This window comes from Oncorhynchus masou, unplaced genomic scaffold (assembly GCF_036934945.1).
Source record: "Oncorhynchus masou masou isolate Uvic2021 unplaced genomic scaffold, UVic_Omas_1.1 unplaced_scaffold_591, whole genome shotgun sequence".
In the NCBI taxonomy this organism is placed as follows: Eukaryota; Metazoa; Chordata; class Actinopteri; order Salmoniformes; family Salmonidae; genus Oncorhynchus; species Oncorhynchus masou.
Genome location: NW_027012332.1, coordinates 277,624 through 297,134, shown reverse-complemented (window position 1 = coordinate 297,134; position 19,511 = coordinate 277,624). Strand labels below are relative to the sequence as shown.

Genomic DNA, 19,511 nt, shown 5'->3' with positions numbered 1-19,511 from the left:
GGGGGGGGGGGGAATGTTCCATATGTCTCTATCTGTCTTCAGTGATGTCATTCACACCACGAGAAACTCTGATGGTCCACTTGGCAGCACAAGCAGATCTGGCATCCGGCTACGTAACACTCGGACTGATCGGGAGAGATCACGTTGTGTTTCTGTCACAGAACGAGTCAGGACTGTGGATCAGGCTACATAACACAAAGTTCACAGAGGCCTCACAAAGTTCTATTGCTCTGAGGGGGTCACATCGGGTCATAGGTGACACCACAGCACTCTGTATAACCCCTGTACGAACTATGACCCCTGACCCCCTCGTTATAGGTGCAGGTGGACGAGAGCAAGGTGGAGGAGGTTCATCTGTATGACCCCTGACCCCTTGCTACAGGTTCAGGTGGACGAGGTGTGTCTGCATGACCTGTATAGCCTTGACCCATAACCTCTGAGACCACAGGAGGTTGGTGGCACCTCCATTTGGGGAGGATGGGCTCATGTTAATGGCTGTAGTGAAATAAGGGGAATGGTATCAAATACATCAAACACGTGGTTTCCATGGTTTTCGTGGTTTCCATGGTTTCCCTGTGTTTGATGCCATTCCGTTCGCTCCGTTTCAGACGTTATTATGAGTCCATCCTCCCCCATCAGCAACCTCCACTGTCTGAGACCTAACCTCTGACCTCTGACCCCCTTACAGGTGCAGGTGGATGAGGACAGGGTGGAGGAGGTGCGTCTGCGCTCGGTGGTGCCCACCAAAAAGATGCCCGTCACCGAGGGCGTGGTAGAGATTAAGTACAAGGACGGCTGGGCCCAGATCTGTGATGTGGGGTGGACCCCCACAAACACTCGGGTCATCTGTGGTATGCTGGGGTTCCCCCATGAGAGAAAGGTCAACAAGAACTTCTACAAGTAAGTCAGGGTAGAGGGATTCACTCATACCAGGGAATATATTCTACATAGTAGGCTTAAATTGACGATATATTGACGATAAGAGTGACAATGTCGTTTGCTATTATCCCTCAGGCCTTTTCCATCCAGGTTGTCAGACCCCAGGTGGCTTGTCGTTGTTGATAGGCAACAACAAAATGTTCACCTCCTTCACACTCACTTTACAGAGTTCAAAAGTACAATTCTTGTCTTCCATAATTTGTTCAGATATACTTGGATGTGTAGTGTCAGCGTTTGTTGTTGGCATGTCATCCCAAAGTTTGCTTATCTTGTAGTTGGCAATATCAGTGGGCTTTATCAATGAGCCATCTGATTTAATGAATGAAGGAGCTGCCTTTTTTCTCAGAATTTCATTGAAGGTGCTGCAAATCTTTTTACTATCATTCATTAAGTGATTTATATTTGTTTCATAGTGTAGTTTCCTCATCTTTTTTATTCAGTTTAGTCACATGATTTCTCAATTTGCATTAAGGTTGCCAATCGGTTGTGCAGCCAGACTTATTTGCCATTCATTTTGCCTCTTCTCTCTCAACCATACAATTTTTTAATTCCTCATCAATCCACGAGGATTTAACTGTTTTTACAGTCATTTTCTTAATGGGTTCATGCTTCTTAGTAACTGGAATAAACAATGTCATTAATGTGTCAAGTGCAACTTCTGGTTGCTCCTCATTACACACCACAGACCAGCAGCGTCTGGTTGCTCCTCATTGGGGCGGCAGGGTAGCCTAGTGGTTAGAGCGTTGGACTCGTAACCGAAAGGTTGTGAGTTCAAACCCCCGAGCTGACAAGGTACAAGGTACAAATCTGTCGTTCTGCCCCTGAACAGGCAGTTAACCCACTGTTCGTCATTGAAAATCAGAATTTGTTCTTAACTGACTTGCCTGGTTAAATAAAGGTAAAATAAATTTAAAAAAATAAAAAATTACACACCACGGACCAGCAGCGTCTGGTTACTCCTCATTACTCACTACAGACCAGCAGCGTCTGGTTGCTCCTCATTACACACCACAGACCAGCAGCGTCTGGTTGCTCCTCATTATAGACCAGCAGCGTCTGGTTGCTCCTCATTACACACCACAGACCAGCAGCGTCTGGTTGCTCCTCATTACACACTACAGACCAGCAGCGTCTGGTTGCTCCTCATTACACACTACAGACCAGCAGCGTCTCGTTGCTCCTCATTACACACTACAGACCAGCAGCGTCTGGTTGCTCCTCATTACACACTACAGACCAGCAGTGCCTGGTTGCTCCTCATTACTCACCACAGACCAGCAAATATTCTTTACATCATAAACATAGGATTCACTACTGAACTTCTTGTTTGATCTCTAATACACTATATTAGGCCCAGCCTTTGGAACTTTGGTTTTCCTACATATGGCTACTATATTGTGATCACTATATTGTTTTTTCTTACTGTTTCTAACTCGTTTTGTACATAATGTTGCTGCTACCGTCTCTTATGACCGAAAAGAGCTTCTGGACTTCAGAACTGCTCACCTCGAACTGGACAAAGATTTTTTCTTTAATGAGTCCGAAGCGAAGGATATACTGCTTTGTCAAGACAAGTCCCAAATCCATGTCATCAGCATGAGGAAAAGATGGAGGAAAAGGGGAAGGAGGGCGGGGTGCCTTGTAAGAATTCGCCAACGGGTAGGTAAACCACCACTACCCTCTGTATTAATGGCCAACGGGTAGGTAAACCACCACTACCCTCTGTATTATTGGCCAACGGGTAGGTAAACCACCACTACCCTCTGTATTAATGGCCAACGGGTAGGTAAACCACCACTACCCTCTGTATTAATGGCCAACGGGTAGGTAAACCACCACTACCCTCTGTATTATTGGCCAACGGGTAGGTAAAACCACCACTACCCTCTGTATTAATGGCCAACGGGTAGGTAAACCACCACTACCCTCTGTATTATTGGCCAACGGGTAGGTAAACCACCACTACCCTCTGTATTATTGGCCAACGGGTAGGTAAACCACCACTACCCTCTGTATTATTGGCCAACGGGTAGGTAAACCACCACTACCCTCTGTATTATTGGCCAACGGGTAGGTAAACCACCACTACCCTCTGTATTAATGGCCAACGGGTAGGTAAACCACCACTACCCTCTGTATTAATGGCCAACGGGTAGGTAAACCACCACTACCCTCTGTATTATTGGCCAACGGGTAGGTAAACCACCACTACCCTCTGTATTATTGGCCAACGGGTAGGTAAACCACCACTACCCTCTGTATTAATGGCCAACGGGTAGGTAAACCACCACTACCCTCTGTATTATTGGCCAACGGGTAGGTAAACCACCACTACCCTCTGTATTATTGGCCAACGGGTAGGTAAACCACCACTACCCTCTGTATTATTGGCCAACGGGTAGGTAAACCACCACTACCCTCTGTATTATTGGCCAACGGGTAGGTAAACCACCACTACCCTCTGTATTATTGGCCAACGGGTAGGTAAACCACCACTACCCTCTGTATTATTGGCCAACGGGTAGGTAAACCACCACTACCCTCTGTATTAATGGGCAACGGGTAGGTAAACCACCACTACCCTCTGTATTATTGGCCAACGGGTAGGTAAACCACCACTACCCTCTGTATTAATGGCCAACGGGTAGGTAAACCACCACTACCCTCTGTATTATTGGCCAACGGGTAGGTAAACTCATTTTCCCAGGTAAGTTGACTGAGAACACGTTCTCATTTGCAGCAACGGCCTGGGAAATAGTTACAGGGGAGAGGAGGGGGATGAATGAGCCAATTGTAAACTGGGGATTATTAGGTGACCATGATGTTTTGAGGGCCAGATTGAGAATTTAGCCAGGACACCGGGGTTAACACCCCTACTCTTACAATAAGTGCTATGGGATCTTTAATGACCTCAGAGAGTCAGGACACCCATTTAACGTCCCATCCGAAAGACAGCACCCTACGCAGGGCAGTGTCCCCAATCACTGCCCTGGGGCATTGGGATATTCTTCTAGACCAGAGGAAATCAAATCAAATCAAATCCAAATTTATTTGTCACATACACATGGTTAGCAGATGTTAATGCGAGTGTAGCGAAATGCTTGTGCTTCTAGTTCCGACAATGCAGTAATAACCAACAAGTAATCTAACTAACAATTCCTAAACTACTGTCTTATACACAGTGTAAGGGGATAAAGAATATGTACATAAGGATATATGAATGAGTGATGATAAAGAGCAGCATAGGCAAGATACAGAAGATGGTATCGAGTACAGTATATACATATGAGATGAGTATGTAAACAAAGTGGCATAGTTAAAGTGGTACATGTATTACTAGTGATACATGTATTACATAAAGATGCGGTAGATGATATAGAGTACAGTATATACGTATGCATATGAGATGAATAATGTAGGGTAAGTAACATTATATAAGGTAGCATTGTTTAAAGTGGCTAGTGATATATTTACATCATTTCCCATCAATTCCCATTATTAAAGTGGCTGGAGTTGAGTCAGTGTCAGTGTGTTGGCAGCAGCCACTCAATGTTAGTGGTGGCTGTTTAACAGTCTGATGGCCTTGAGATAGAAGCTGTTTTTCAGTCTCTCGGTCCCAGCTTTGATGCACCTGTACTGACCTCGCCTTCTGGATGATAGCGGGGTGAACAGGCAGTGGCTCGGGTGGTTGATGTCCTTGATGATCTTTATGGCCTTCCTGTAACATCGGGTGGTGTAGGTGTCCTGGAGGGCAGGTAGTTTGCCCCCGGTGATGCGTTGTGCAGACCTCACTACCCTCTGGAGAGCCTTACGGTTGAGGGCGGAGCAGTTGCCGTACCAGGCGGTGATACAGCCCGCCAGGATGCTCTCGATTGTGCGTCTGTAGAAGTTTGTGAGTGCTTTTGGTGACAAGCCAAATTTCTTCAGCCTCCTGAGGTTGAAGAGGCGCTGCTGCGCCTTCTTCACGATGCTGTCTGTGTGAGTGGACCAATTCAGTTTGTCTGTGATGTGTATGCCGAGGAACTTAAAACTTGCTACCCTCTCCACTACTGTTCCATCGATGTGGATAGGGGGTGTTCCCTCTGCTGTTTCCTGAAGTCCACAATCATCTCCTTAGTTTTGTTGACGTTGAGTGTGAGGTTATTTTCCTGACACCACACTCCGAGGGCCCTCACCTTCTCCCTGTAGGCCATCTCGTCGTTGTTGGTAATCAAGCCTACCACTGTTGTGTCGTCCGCAAACTTGATGATTGAGTTGGAGGCGTGCGTGGCCACGCAGTCGTGGGTGAACAGGGAGTACAGAAGAGGGCTCAGAACGCACCCTTGTGGGGCCCCAGTGTTGAGGATCAGCGGGGAGGAGATGTTGTTACCTACCCTCACCACCTGGGGGCGGCCCGTCAGGGAGTCCAGTACCCAGTTGCACAGGGCGGTGTCGAGACCCAGGGTCTCGAGCTTGATGACGAGCTTGGAGGGTACTATGGTGTTGAATGCCGAGCTGTAGTCGATGAACAGCATTCTCACATAGGTATTCCTCTTGTCCAGATGGGTTAGGGCAGTGTGCAGTGTGGTTGAGATTGCATCGTCTGTGGACCTATTTGGGCGGTAAGCAAATTGGAGTGAGTTCCTCCTACAGCTCCTTCAACACCACTTCCAGCAGCATCTGGACTCCCATCCAGGGACCGACCAGGACCAACCCTGCTTAGCTCAGTGTTACAGAATATGACGGTGTTATGGAATATGACGGTGTTAGGGAATATAAAGGTGTTATGGAATATAACGGTGTTAGGGAATATAAAGGTGTTATGGAATATAAGGTGTTAGGGAACATATGGACTCTGATTTTAAATGGTGGGCTGTGTTATGGAATATAAAGGTGTTAGGGAACATATGGACTCTGATTTTAAATGGTGGGCTGTGTTATGGAATATAAAGGTGTTAGGGAACATATGGACTCTGATTTTAAATGGTGGGCTGTGAGCCCTCCGGTTTCTTTTCCCAACAGAGATCGTCAGTCTGGGCCATCCTCCATTAATAAGGTCTTCCTCCCATCCTGTGTCATCCCATATGAAGGCACATGGTGTCTTATCTCTCAGTGGTGTATGACGACTGAGACTCTGCTCTCTCTGACTGACTGAAGGGCGATGCAGTGATTCAGGAAGGGGAAATGGGTCGATGATTAGGCCCAAGTCCAGAACACAGAGAGAACCCTTTGGAAGGCAGACACTGACTGCCTGCAATGGGAGACTATCCAAGTGAGCCAAGTAGCTATCAGTCTGCTGTAATCCTGTAGCTATCAGTCTGCTGTAATCCTGTCGCTATCAGTCTGCTGTAATCCTGTAGCTATCAGTCTGCTGTAATCCTGTAGCTATCAGTCTGCTGTAATCCTGTAGCTATCAGTCTGCTGTAATCCTGTAGCTATCAGTCTGCTGTAATCCTGTAGCTATCAGTCTGCTGTAATCCTGTAGCTATCAGTCTGCTGTAATCCTGTAGCTATCAGTCTGCTGTAATCCTGTAGCTATCAATCTGCTGTAATCCTGTAGCTATCAGTCTGCTGTAATCCTGTAGCTATCAATCTGCTGTAATCCTGTAGCTATCAGTCTGCTGTAATCCTGTAGCTATCAATCTGCTGTAATCCTGTAGCTATCAGTCTGCTGTAATCCTGTAGCTATCAGTCTGCTGTAATCCTGTAGCTATCAGTCTGCTGTAATCCTGTAGCTATCAGTCTGCTGTAATCCTGTAGCTATCAGTCTGCTGTAATCCTGTAGCTATCAGTCTGCTGTAATCCTGTAGCTATCAGTCTGCTGTAATCCTGTAGCTATCAGTCTGCTGTAATCCTGTAGCTATCAGTCTGCTGTAATCCTGTAGCTATCAGTCTGCTGTAATCCTGTAGCTATCAGTCTGCTGTAATCCTGTAGCTATCAATCTGCTGTAATCCTGTAGCTATCAGTCTGCTGTAATCCTGTAGCTATCAGTCTGCTGTAATCCTGTAGCTATCAGTCTGCTGTAATCCTGTAGCTATCAGTCTGCTGTAATCCTGTAGCTATCAGTCTGCTGTAATCCTGTAGCTATCAGTCTGCTGTAATCCTGTAGCTATCAGTCTGCTGTAATCCTGTAGCTATCAGTCTGCTGTAATCCTGTAGCTATCAGTCTGCTGTAATCCTGTAGCTATCAGTCTGCTGTAATCCTGTAGCTATCAGTCTGCTGTAATCCTGTAGCTATCAGTCTGCTGTAATCCTGTAGCTATCAATCTGCTGTAATCCTGTAGCTATCAGTCTGCTGTAATCCTGTAGCTATCAGTCTGCTGTAATCCTGTAGCTATCAGTCTGCTATAATCCTGTAGCTATCAATCTGCTGTAATCCTGTAGCTATCAATCTGCTGTAACTCAGGATGGACTGACAGTCTTGGTTTATTATAAGGAGGTCAGGGCCCATATTCATAAAGCTTATCAGAGCAGGAGCGCTGATCTAGGACCTGTTTAGCCTTTTAGATCAGAATGAGTAATATTACATGAACAAGGGGGTGACCTGATCCTAGATCAGCGCTCCTGCTCTGAGCAGAGTACCACAGCAGAGTACCGCAGCAGAGTACCGCAGCAGAGTACCACAGCAGAGTACCACAGCAGAGTACCGCAGCAGAGTACCGCAGCAGAGTACCACAGCAGAGTAGCACAGCAGAGTACCACAGCAGAGTACCGCAGCAGAGTACCACAGCAGAGTACCGCAGCAGAGTACCACAGTAGCAGCAGAGTACCACAGCAGAGTACCACAGCAGAGTACCACAGCAGAGTACCGCAGCAGAGTACCGCAGCAGAGTACCGCAGCAGAGTACCGCAGCAGAGTACCACAGCAGAGTACCGCAGCAGAGTACCACAGCAGAGTACCACAGCAGAGTACCACAGTAGCAGCAGAGTACCACAGTAGCAGCAGAGTACCACAGCAGAGTACCGCAGCAGAGTACCACAGCAGAGTACCACAGCAGAGTACCACAGCAGAGTACCGCAGCAGAGTACCACAGCAGAGTACCACAGCAGAGTACCACAGCAGAGTACCACAGCAGAGTACCACAGTAGCAGCAGAGTACCACAGCAGAGTACCGCAGCAGAGTAGCACAGCAGAGTACCACAGCAGAGTACCACAGCAGAGTACCACAGCAGAGTAGCACAGCAGAGTAGCACAGCAGCAGCAGAGTACCGCAGCAGAGTAGCACAGCAGAGTACCACAGCAGAGTAGCACAGCAGAGTAGCACAGCAGAGTACCACAGCAGCAACATGATGAGGACCTTGACCTGAGTTGTCCCTTGGCAGGTCACCCTGATGTTGAGACTATTGGGCAAAAACAGGATATATGACTTTTATTTTCAGAGTGTTCAAGGAGCCGAGTAGCCCAGTAGCCAGGTAGCACAGTAGCCCAGTAGCCAGGTAGCACAGTAGCCCAATAGCCAGGTAGCACAGTAGCCAGGTAGCCCAGTAGCCCAGTAGCCCAATAGCCAGGTATTCCAGTAGCCCAATAGCCCAGTAGCCCAGTCGCCCAATAGCCAGGTAGCACAGTAGCCCAATAGCCAGGTAGCACAGTAGCCCAATAGCCAGGTAGCCCAATAGCCAGGTAGCCCAATAGCCAGGTAGCACAGTAGCCCAATAGCCAGGTAGCCCAATAGCCAGGTAGCACAGTAGCCCAATAGCCAGGTATCCTAGTAGCCCAATAGCCCAGTGGCCCAATAGCCAGGTAGCCCAATAGCCAGGTAGCACAGTAGCCCAATAGCCAGGTAGCACAGTAGCCCAATAGCCCAGTGGCCCAATAGCCAGGTAGCCCAATAGCCAGGTAGCACAGTAGCCCAATAGCCAGGTAGCACAGTAGCCCAATAGCCAGGTAGCACAGTTGCCCAATAGCCAGGTAGCCCAATAGCCAGGAAGCCCAATAGCCAGGTAACACAGTAGCCCAATAGCCAGTTAGCCCAGTAGCCAGGTAGCCCAATAGCCAGGTAGCCCAATAGCCAGGTAGCCCAGTAGCCCAATAGCCAGGTAGCCCAATAGCCAGGTAGCCCAGTAGTCCAGTAGCCCAGTAACCCAGTAGCCCAGTAGCCCAGTGCCCAGTAGCCCAGTAACTCAGTAGTCCAGTAGCCCAGTAACCCAGTATTCCAGTAGCCCAGTAGTCCAGTAGCTGAGTATGTTAATATCTGCTTTTTCTCTTTGTACCTCAGGGAGAATAGGGCTTTCCCGTAGAATAGGGCTTTCCTGTAGGGAGAATAGGGCTTTCCCATAGGTAGAATAAGGCTGTCCTGCTGTAAGAATAGGGCTTTCCGTTTCCCACCTGGACAAAAGGAACACCAGAGGGCTTTCTTTCCCATGGGGAGAATAGGGCTCTCCTGTAGGAGAATAGGGCTTTCTCGTTTGGAGAAGAGGGATTTCCAGTTGTGAGAATAGGGCTTTCCCATAAGGAGAAGAGGGCTTTCTTTCCCATATGGAGAATAGGGCTTTCCTGAAGGGAGAATAGGGCTTTCCCATAGGGAGAATAGGGCTTTCCCATAGGGAGAATAGGGCTTTCCCATAGGGAGAAGAGGGCTTTCTCGTTTGGAGAAGAGGGATTTCCAGTTGTGAGAATAGGGCTTTCCCACAAGGAGAAGAGGGCTTTCTTTCCCATATGGAGAATAGGGCTTTCCTGAAGGGAGAATAGGGCTTTCCCATAGGGAGAATAGGGCTTTCCCATAGGGAGAATAGGGCTTTCCCATAGGGAGAATAGGGCTTTCCCATGGGGAGAATAGGGCTTTCCTGAAGGGAGAATAGGGCTTTCTCGTTTGGAGAAGAGGGATTTCCAGTTGTGAGAATAGGGCTTTCCCACAAGGAGAAGAGGGCTTTCTTTCCCATATGGAGAATAGGGCTTTCCTGAAGGGAGAATAGGGCTTTCCCATAGGGAGAATAGGGCTTTCCCATAGTGAGAATAGGGCTTTCCTGAAGGGAGAATAGGGCTTTCCTGAAGGGAGAATAGGGCTTTCCCATAGGGAGAATAGGGCTTTCCCATAGGGAGAATAGGGCTTTCCCATAGGGAGAATAGGGCTTTCCCATAGGGAGAAGAGGGCTTTCCCATAGGGAGAAGAGGGCTTTCCCGTATGGAGAATAGGGTGCCATTTGAGACGTATCCTCTAACTGTCTGGCTCGTGTCCTGTTTTCTTCCTGTCTGCTTCCTGTTTGTACTGACCCTCCAGCTCTATTCCGTCTAGTAGAAGATTCTCTGCCGTGTTTTGGAGGGGGGTTTTCATGGAGAGGTATTTAGGACAGGGGAAAAAAATACAGGCTTTTCCAAATATAACGGTCAATTATAATTTTAAACAAATGTTTCTGGAACGTACAGTGTGTGTATAGTGTAACCAACTAAAGGACCCTTTTCCTATGCAGTGGTTTCATAACAATACCTTTGAGTTATTGTATATTTACTGGCTGGCCCATCTAGAGTCCAAAGTCATTCACCAATGTGATATATTATTTACACCGTTTCTGGTTGATTTTCCTCATATCGGCACCTCAGATTTTACAATGGAGACAGACTTGGGGGGGGGCAACTACATAGTTGGGTTACTGGTATGTTGGATGGAGACAGACTGGGGGGCCAGTACATAGTTAGGTTACTGGTATGTTGGATGGAGACAGACTGAGGGGGGGGCAACTACATAGTTGGGTTACTGGTATATTGGATGGAGACAGACTGAGGGGGGCAACTACATAGTTGGGTTACTGGTATGTTGGATGGAGACAGACTGAGGGGGGGCAACTACATAGTTGGGTTACTGGTATATTGGATGGAGACAGACTGAGGGGGGGCAACTACATAGTTGGGTTACTGGTATGTTGGATGGAGACAGACTGAGGGGGGGGCAACTACATAGTTAGGTTACTGGTATGTTGGATGGAGACAGACTGAGGGGGGGCAACTACATAGTTGGGTTACTGGTATGTTGGATGGAGACAGACTGAGGGGGGGGGCAACTACATAGTTGGGTTACTGGTATGTTGGATGGAGACAGACTGAGGGGGGGCAACTACATAGTTAGGTTACTGGTATGTTGGATGGAGACAGACTGAGGGGGGGGGGCAACTACATAGTTAGGTTACTGGTATGTTGGATGGAGACAGACTGAGGGGGGGCAACTACATAGTTAGGTTACTGGTATGTTGGATGGAGACAGACTGAGGGGGGCCACTACATAGTTAGGTTACTGGTATGTTGGATGGAGACAGACTGAGGGGGGCAACTACATAGTTAGGTTACTGGTATGTTGGATGGAGACAGACTGAGGGGGGCAACTACATAGTTAGGTTACTGGTATGTTGGATGGAGACAGACTGAGGGGGGCAACTACATAGTTGGGTTACTGGTATGTTGGATGGAGACAGACTGGGGGGGGGGGCAACTACATAGTTGGGTTACTGGTATGTTGGATGGAGACAGACTGAGGGGGGGGGGGCAACTACATAGTTGGGTTACTGGTATGTTGGATGGAGACAGACTGGGGGGGGGCAACTACATAGTTGGGTTACTGGTATGTTGGATGGAGACAGACTGAGGGGGGCAACTACATAGTTGGGTTACTGGTATGTTGGATGGAGACAGACTGAGGGGGGCAACTACATAGTTGGGTTACTGGTATGTTGGATGGAGACAGACTGAGGGGGGCAGTATATAGTTGGGTTACTGGTATGTTGGATGGAGACAGACTGAGGGGGGGGCAACTACATAGTTGGGTTACTGGTATGTTGGATGGAGACAGACTGAGGGGGGGGCAACTACATAGTTGGGTTACTGGTATGTTGGATGGAGACAGACTGAGGGGGGGCAACTACATAGTTAGGTTACTGGTATGTTGGATGGAGACAGACTGAGGGGGGGCAACTACATAGTTAGGTTACTGGTATGTTGGATGGAGACAGACTGAGGGGGGGCAACTACATAGTTGGGTTACTGGTATGTTGGATGGAGACAGACTGAGGGGGGGGCAACTACATAGTTGGGTTACTGGTATGTTGGATGGAGACAGACTGAGGGGGGGCAACTACATAGTTAGGTTACTGGTATGTTGGATGGAGACAGACTGAGGGGGGGCAACTACATAGTTAGGTTACTGGTATGTTGGATGGAGACAGACTGAGGGGGGGCAACTACATAGTTGGGTTACTGGTATGTTGGATGGAGACAGACTGAGGGGGGGGGCAACTACATAGTTGGGTTACTGGTATGTTGGATGGAGACAGACTGAGGGGGGGGCAACTACATAGTTGGGTTACTGGTATGTTGGATGGAGACAGACTGGGGGGGGGGCAACTACATAGTTGGGTTACTGGTATGTTGGATGGAGACAGACTGAGGGGGGGCAACTACATAGTTGGGTTACTGGTATGTTGGATGGAGACAGACTGGGGGGGGGCAACTACATAGTTGGGTTACTGGTATGTTGGATGGAGACAGACTGAGGGGGGGGCCAGTACATAGTTAGGTTACTGGTATGTTGGATGGAGACAGACTGAGGGGGGGCAACTACATAGTTGGGTTACTGGTATGTTGGATGGAGACAGACTGAGGGGGGGGCAACTACATAGTTGGGTTACTGGTATGTTGGATGGAGACAGACTGAGGGGGGGCAACTACATAGTTGGGTTACTGGTATGTTGGATGGAGACAGACTGAGGGGGGGGGCAACTACATAGTTGGGTTACTGGTATATTGGATGGAGACAGACTGAGGGGGGGCAACTACATAGTTGGGTTACTGGTATGTTGGATGGAGACAGACTGAGGGGGGGCAACTACATAGTTGGGTCACTGGTATGTTGGATGGGGACAGACTGAGGGGGGGCAACTACATAGTTAGGTTACTGGTATGTTGGATGGAGACAGACTGAGGGGGGGCAACTACATAGTTGGGTCACTGGTATGTTGTATGGAGACAGACTGAGGGGGCAACTACATAGTTGGGTCACTGGTATGTTGTATGGAGACAGACTGAGGGGGGGGGCAACTACATAGTTGGGTTACTGGTATGTTGGATGGGGACAGACTGAGGGGGGGCAACTACATAGTTAGGTTACTGGTATGTTGGATGGAGACAGACTGAGGGGGGGCAACTACATAGTTAGGTTACTGGTATGTTGGATGGAGACAGACTGGGGGGCAGTACATAGTTGGGTTACTGGTATGTTGCCTGGAGACAGACTGGGGGGCCAGTACATAGTTAGGTTACTGGTATGTTGGATGGAGACAGACTGGGGGGCCAGTACATAGTTAGGTTACTGGTATGTTGCCTGGAGACAGACTGGGGGGCCAGTACATAGTTAGGTTACTGGTATGTTGGATGGAGACAGACTGGGGGGCCAGTACATAGTTGGGTTACTGGTATGTTGGATGGAGACAGACTTGCGGGTGGTTCTAGTGTGTCTGTGCTTATTTTAGTCCTGCGTGACATTCCATTTAAACTACACTACATGATCAAAAGTATATGGACACCTGCTAGTCGAACATCTCATTCCAAAATCATGGGCATTAATATGGAGTTGGTCCCCCCTTTGCTGCTATAACAGCCTCCTCTCTTCTGGGAAGGCTTTCCACTAGATGTTGGAACATTGCTGCTATAACATCCTCCACTCTTCTGGGAAGGCTTTTCACTAGATGTTGGAACATTGCTGCTATAACAGCCTCCACTCTTCTGGGAAGGCTTTCCACTAGATGTTGGAACATTGCTGCTATAACAGCCTCCACTCTTCTGGGAAGGCTTTCCACTAGATGTTGGAACATTGTTGCTATAACAGCCTCCACTCTTCTGGGAAGGCTTTCCACTAGATGTTGGAACATTGCTGTGGGGGACTTGCTTCCATTCAGCCACAAGAGCATTAGTGAGGTCGGGCACTGATGTTGGGCGATTAGGCCTGGTTCGCAGTCGGCGTTCCAATTCATCCCAAAGGTGTTTGATGGGATTGAGGTCAGGGCTCTGTGCAGGCTAGTGAAGTTCTTCCACACCGATCTCGACTAACTATTTCTGTATGGACCTCACTTTGTGCACGGGACATTGTCACACTGAAACAGGAAAGGGCCTTCCACAAACTGTTGCCACAAAGTTGGAAGCACAGAATAGTCTAGAATGTTATTGTATGCTGTCGCGTTAAGATTTCCCTTCACTGGAACTAAGGGGCCCAAACCATGAAAAACAGTCCCAGACCATTATTCCTCATCCACCAAACTTTACAGTTGGCACTATGCATTAGGGCCGGAATCGTTCTCCTGGAATCCGCCAAACCCAGATTCGTCCGTTGGACTACCAGATGGTGAGGCGTGATTCATCACTCCAGAGAACGCGTTTCCACTGCTCCAGAGTACAATGGCGGCGAGCTTTACACCACTCCAGCCGACGCTTGGCATTGCTCATGGTGATCTTAGTCTTGTGTGCGGCTGCTCGGCCATGGAAACCCATTTCATGTTGCTCCCAACAAACAACTTCCAGAGATAGTTTGGAACTCGGTAGTAAGTGTGGTCTACCACTTCGCGGCTGAGCCGTTGTTGCCTCTGACCGTTTCCATGACAGCACTTACAGTTGACCGGACAGCTCTAGCAGGGCATAAATTTGAGGAACTGTCTTGTTGGAAAGGTGGAATCCTATGACGGTGCCACGTTGAAGGTCACTGAGCTCTTCAGTAAGGCCCATTCTACTGTTTGTCTATGGAGATTGCATGGCTGTGTGCTCGATTTTATACACCTGTCAGCAACGTGTGTGGCTGAAATAGCCGAATCCACTAATTTGAAGGGGTGTCCACACACACTTCTGTATACAATAGTGTACACATTAATACTTGACATATTTCTGCCATTGAAAAAGTGATGTAACATAGTATAACTTAATAGTATAGTGGTATACTTAACAGAACTGTCCTCTCCTGTTACCTGTGACATTACCCAGGAAGCACACCTTACTGCTTTCCTCTTAACCTGCCCACAGCTATCCCACACTGTCTGGGATCAGGGCAGTTATGTGTATCTATCTGTCTATCTATCTGTGTATCTATCTGTGTATCTATCTGTGTATCTATCTGTCTATCTATCTGTCTATCTATCTGTCTATCTATCTGTCTATCTATCTGTCTATCTATCTGTCTATGTATCTATCTGTCTATCTATCTATCTGTCTGTCTATCTATCTGTGTATCTGTCTATCTGTCTATCTATCTATCTGTCTATGTATCTGTGTATCTATCTGTCTATCTATCTATCTATCTGTCTGTCTGTCTATCTATCTGTGTATCTGTCTATCTGTCTATCTATCTATCTGTCTATGTATCTGTGTATCTATCTGTCTATCTATCTATCTGTCTGTCTGTCTATCTATCTGTGTATCTATCTATGTATCTATCTATGTATCTATCTGTGTATCTATCTATCTATGTATCTGTCTATGTATCTATCTGTCTATCTATCTGTGTATCTGTCTGTCTATCTATCTGTGTATCTATCTATGTATCTATCTATGTATCTATCTGTGTATCTATCTATGTATCTATCTATGTATCTATCTGTGTATCTATCTATCTATGTATCTGTCTATGTATCTATCTGTCTATCTATCTGTGTATGTATCTATCTGTGTATCTGTCTGTCTGTCTGTCTGTCTGTCTGTCTGTCTGTCTGTCTGTCTGTCTGTCTGTCTGTCTGTCTGTCTGTCTGTCTGTCTGTCTGTCTGTCTGTCTGCCTGCCTCTCTGGCTCTCTGGCTCTCTGGCTCTCTGGCTGCCTCTGTCTCTCTCTGTCTGTCTCTCTCTGTCTGCCTCTCTCTGTCTGCCTCTCTCTGTCTGCCTCTCTCTGTCTCTCTGTATCTCTGCCTCACCAGTGTCTCTGTGTGATGTCGTGTTGCTGTTTGCCGTTGCAGAGCCCGTCTGGGAAAGAGAGCAGCTGAGAGAGAAGCCAAGGTTAAGGTTTCTGCTGGTGCCAGGTATATCAGGAAACAACCCACTGTCCCCCCCCCATCCTATTCCCTATGTAGGGAATAGGGTTCCATTTGGAACTGGGCCTGGGTGTCTGTCAGTGGGTTGCCTGTAGTGGTCGTTGCTTTAGTGACTTTATAGAACATTAGTTTAGATGTTGTTTCTACCCAGATGCTTTGAATTCACTTGTTTACTCATTCTAGCACAAATATGTTGTTGTGTTCATCTAACTGCAAAAAAAACAAAAAAACATCAGAGTCACAGAAATGCAATTCAACAAAATATGACTGCAGATTGATTTGACATTTTAAACCACTACATTTTGTTTAAGATAGAATCCTTTGAAGGAAGCACAGGAGGCTAATGAAATGAGGACGGCTCATAGTAACATCCGGAGTGGAGTAAATGGAATGGCATCAAACGTATGGAAAACATGTGTTTGATGTGTTCAATACCATTCCATTGATTCCGTTCCAGCCATTACTTTGAGCCCTTCCTACCCAATTAAGGTGCCTCCGGCCACCTGTGTCAGGAAGCCCTTCTGAAAATAACATTTAATGTGATTGATGTCAATCTGCCCTCTGATGTTTGAGTCTGCGTCTCTAGCTGTTGGCATTTCCAATAAGGCATGCTTTCAGGAGTGGAACATGACATATCAATCAATACTAATACACATAATACTATTACACATAATACTAATACACATAATACACATAATACTAATACACATAATACTAAAACATGCTTTCAGGAGTGGAACATGACATATCAATCACTACTATTACACATAATACTAATACACATAATACTAATACACATAATACTAATACACATAATACTAATACACATATTACTAAAACACATAATACTAAAACACATAACACTAATACACATAATACTAATACACATAATACTAATACACATAATACTAATACACATAATACTAATACACATAATACTAATACACATAATACTAATACACATAATACACATAATACTAATACACATAATACTAATACACATAATACTAATACACATAATACACATAATACTAATACACATAAAACACATAATACTAATACACATAATACACATAATACACATAATACTAAAACACATAATACTAATACACATAATACACATAATACACATAATACTAATACACATAATACTAAAACACATAATACTAAAACACATACTACTAAAACACATAATACACATAATACTAAAACACATAATACACATACTACTAAAACACATAATACTAAAACACATAATACTAAACACATAATACTAATACACATAATACTAATACACATAATACTAATACACATAATACACATAATACTAAAACACATAATACACATACTACTAAAACACATAATACTAATACACATAATACACATAATACTAAAACACATAATACACATAATACTAAAACACATAATACTAATACACATAATACACATAATACTAAAACACATAATACACATAATACTAAAACACATAATACACATACTACTAAAACACATAATACTAATACACATAATACTAATACACATAATACTAATACACATAATACTAATACACATAATACTAAAACCCATAATACTAAAACACATAATACTAAAACACATAATACTAAAACACATAATACTAAAACACATAATACTAATACACATAATACTAAAACACATAATACTAAAACACATAATACTAATACACATAATACTATTACACATAATACTAATACACATAATACTATTACACATAATACTAATACACATAATACACATAATACTATTACACATAATACTAATACACATAATACTATTACACATAATACTAATACACATAATACCCATAATACTAATACACATAATACTAAAACCCATAATACTAAAACACATAATACTAATACACATAATACTATTACACATAATACTAATACACATAATACACATAATACTATTACACATAATACTAATACACATAATACTAATACACATAATACTAATACACATAATACCCATAATACTAATACACATAATACTAAAACCCATAATACTAAAACACATAATACTAAAACACATAATACTAATACACATAATACTAATACACATAATACTAAAACACATAATACTAATACACATAATACTAACACACATAATACTAAAACACATAATACTAATACACATAATACTAAAACACATAATACTAATACACATAATACTAAAACACATAATACTAATACACATAATACACATAATACTAATACACATAATACTAAAACACATAATACTAATACACATAATACTAATACACATAATACTAAAACACATAATACTAATACACATAATACTAATACACATAATACTAAAACACATAATACTAATACACATAATACTAATACACATAATACTAAAACACATAATACTAATACACATAATACTAAAACACATAATACTAATACACATAATACTAAAACACATAATACTAATACACATAATACTAATACACATAATACTAATACACATAATACTAAAACACATAATACTAATACACATAATACTAATACACATAATACTAATACACATAATACTAAAACACATAATACTAATACACATAATACTAATACACATAATACTAAAACACATAATACTAAAACACATAATACTAATACACATAATACTAATACACATAATACTAAAACACATAATGTAACATGTGTTTCTAATTTTCTCCCATTGCATTTACAATCACCATCATCATCATCATCATCATCATCATCATCATCACCTAACCAATGTTTCCCTTGCAGGCTGCCACCTAAGGCTAATGCTAAACCATTCACCTCTGGGTTAAAGAAAAGGTAACTGACTGAGAAAATAAATCCATTTCCCCTTAATGATCTCCTGTATAAAATGGTTTCCAGTAGTGTTCAACTGGTCAACAGTGGTGTTCTATATAGGGCCCTGGTCAACAGTAGTGTTCTATATAGGGCCCTGGTCAACAGTAGTGTTCTATATAGGGCCCTGGTCAACAGTAGTGTTCTATATAGGGCCCTGGTCAACAGTAGTGTTCTATATAGGGCCCTGGTCAACAGTAGTGTTCTATATAGGGCCCTGGTCAACAGTAGTGTTCTATATAGGGCCCTGGTCAACAGTAGTGTTCTATATAGGGCCCTGGTCAACAGTAGTGTTCTATATAGGGAATAGGGTCCTGGTCAACAGTAGTGTTCTATATAGGGCCCTGGTCAACAGTAGTGTTCAACTGGTCAACAGTAGTGTTCTATATAGGGCCCTGGTCAACAGTAGTGTTCTATATAGGGCCCTGGTCAACAGTAGTGTTCTATATAGGGCCCTGGTCAACAGTAGTGTTCTATATAGGGTCCTGGTCAACAGTAGTGTTCTATATAGGGTCCTGGTCAACAGTAGTGTTCTATATAGGGCCCTGGTCAACAGTAGTGTTCTATATAGGGCCCTGGTCTACAGTAGTGTTCTATATAGGGCCCTGGTCAACAGTAGTGTTCTATATAGGGCCCTGGTCAACAGTAGTGTTCTATATAGGGCCCTGGTCAACAGTAGTGTTCTATATAGGGCCCTGGTCAACAGTAGTGTTCTAT

At 44.5% G+C, this 19,511-nt stretch overlaps 1 pseudogene; it reads left to right on the top strand.

Moving 5' to 3' along the window:
* LOC135536290 (lysyl oxidase homolog 3B-like) overlaps positions 1 to 19,511 on the top strand; it is a 76,333-nt pseudogene that overhangs the window by 22,994 nt on the left and 33,828 nt on the right.